Source organism: Myxine glutinosa, chromosome 4, assembly GCF_964187855.1.
Source record: "Myxine glutinosa chromosome 4, kmMyxGlut1.1, whole genome shotgun sequence".
Lineage (NCBI taxonomy): Eukaryota > Metazoa > Chordata > Myxini > Myxiniformes > Myxinidae > Myxine > Myxine glutinosa.
The window spans coordinates 914,011-916,871 of record NC_136264.1 but is presented as its reverse complement, the minus strand read 5'-3'; positions in this window follow the sequence as shown (position 1 = coordinate 916,871).

Genomic DNA, 2,861 nt, shown 5'->3' with positions numbered 1-2,861 from the left:
TGTCTTTGTCATCGGTTTTAAACCATGAGCTTTGGTGGGAAGTGGTGTGCAAACTTGCATGGTTTCAACCGGCCATTGCTGGCAACTAATAGCTATCTGGCTACGAAATAGCACAGCTGTGGGGTGTTTGAGGTGTGAAGATTCGTTTTATTGGCCAACTATTGTTGGCCCCAAAGGAGCATAAATTGCAAGACACGAGATGGTGAACCTGGTGCGAGGGATCATGATTATTTATTTAACCAATGCACACTATCGCATAACTCGAAGTTTCATCCATGTTAAGTAATAAATCGGTTTGTAAAGAAACAATGGTTCCAAACACTGCACAAAAATATTTCCAAAATGAAAGCTCAAGCCATAAATGGCATGAAACTGCTTTTCCCAAACTACAAGTTGACCCTTATCCTAGAAGGCAAGGGTTTGATAAAATAAAAATATGTCGCTGGAAAGTGATTCAAACTGGGGAGTAGGTGGGGGAGGCAGTAAATCCCTTTAAATTTTGAAAATCCCACGGCAGAGGAAGCATCTATATACTTGGGAGATTCTTGCTGCTCCCAGAGCATGAAGTCTGGTTATTCCCAGAAGGGCAATGTCAACTCCACTCTGGTATATGCAGGGACTGTATGTACAGAGCCATCTATGGATACTAAGGAAAATCAAACACGAGCAGGGCAAGCCAAACCACTCAACCTTTTTTAATTTTTTTATTTATAAATTCTATTGGATCTAAAAATCATTTTTACTTGTTTAATAAAATATATATATATATATTTTTTTACTTTGACAACTTTTCATATTTTTTCCTGATTCCCCCTTCTCCCATTGGGTTGAGTTGCAAGTAAAGTGAACATTTACAAAACTAATGACTGACAATACACAGCATGGGTATGAATGAGGAAATCAAATGAAAACCTATCGTGTCAAATTCAAAATTCAGGCGTTCGATTTGTATAACCCCACGTGAATCAAAATACCAAGAATGACTGCATTGGTCACAACCTGCGACACTATATATATATATATATATATATATATATATATATATATATATATATATATATATAAAAACAGTTTATGTGTGTGTGTAATGTTACCGATAGACTCCTAAACGGAGAGGCTTACGTGCTTGTTATTTGGCATAGACATGGCCATTGAGCCTGGGACGAACATGGCCGAACTCAAAATATTTGACGTTCCATATTTTTTTTATTCATATTTACCTCAGCGCACGGAATCAGAGCAGGTGGGTGCTGATTCGCTCAGAGCGATCACGTGATGACGCTATGGAAAAAAAAATCGCTATGACGCTATGAAAAAAAAAAACGCTATGAACGTTATGACGCTATGAAAAAAAAAAACGCTATGAACGTTATGACGCTATGAAAAAAAAAAATCGCTATGAACGCTATGACGCTATGAAAAAAAAAATCGCTCGCTTTGCCAAGGGGCTCGCTCCGCCCCCCCGTTCCCCTCCCCTCCCCTTCCCCCTCCCCCTCCCCTCCCCCGCCCGGCAATGCCGGGTACTTCTGCTAGTACATATATATATATATATATTATATATACACACATATATATATATATATATATATATCAGAGCAGGTGGGCGCTGATCCTCTGTCCCATCAACTCCCTCACCCTTGCTGTTGAAAGTATAATACAATTCATCTCCGAGGATCTTCAATTAACGAGTGACGGACAGCTGGGTGTGGTTTCAGGCAACCAGTGCACCCACTTTGAACAGGAGTGACAGGAACGGTAATATCGTCTGTGGGGTATATAGATTATAGTAGATCTAAGCTCGGGCCTCAAGAATGTCTGATGTTTATTCAGTTACCAAGTTTCAGGGGTAAGGGGGCTGTGGGAGGAGGAAGAGGTACACTACAAAGCAAATGAACACTATCAGGAATTTCAGGAAAGAAGTTGGGGATTGAAAGAGGTGGATTTAGGGTGTTTTAATGGGGGTAGAAAAGATAAAGCTTTTGGATGGGAAAGATAGATGGTGGTGAACAGCTGTTTAAAAGACCTGGAGGGGGGAGAGGGATTAAAGAAAGTGGGGCAGTTTGTTCCAGAGGTGGGAGAAAATAGGAATGAAAGGTAAAGGTGAGCAGAGAATCTTGATTTTGGCAGTTTCACCAGAAGAGGGTTGCTAACAGATCTTGTGCATCCTGAAGGAATATTTGGGGGACAGAGGAGGGGAAGCAAGGCCGGAGAAGAGCCATTAGAAGACAGAGACCACCAACCTGCCTGCGCTGAGTTGGAGTAAGGCCTTCAGAATCGGCTTCATCGCGGGAGATTCCAATGATTATGAAAGCTTTGTTTTCTACAGCGTGAAGACTCGCTTGGTGTGAGGCAGGAGCACCGGCCCAGAGGGGAGAGCAGTATTCCATTGAGCTGTGGATGAAAGCCTTGTATGTGGTGAGGAGCTCAGGTGTGCCAAGGAAGGACATCGCACGACGGAGGATGCCCAGACGGCGACTGGCTTTGGAGGCCAGCTTGGAAATGTGGTTTTCCCAGGAAAGATCATGGCAGATAGTGAGACCCAAAAGCTTGAGTGACATAACTTCTTGGAGAGGATTGTTCAGAAAGTATATGGGAGGGTTTTCCAGTCTGTCTTTTCGGAGAGACATAGTAAGAGTGTGAGATTTGTCAGGATTGAAAGACATGTTCCACTTGTTTGACCAGTTTGTGATTTTGTCCAGGTCTGCAGAGAGTGAGGAGGCTGCAGACTGCCGATGTGAGGGATGAAATATGATGCGGCAGAGAATGGAATCATCAGCAAAAAGATAGAGGATTTTCCAGAGTGGGAGAGATCATAAATGAAGACCAGAAAAATCACAGGGCCCAGAACACTGCCTTGGGGA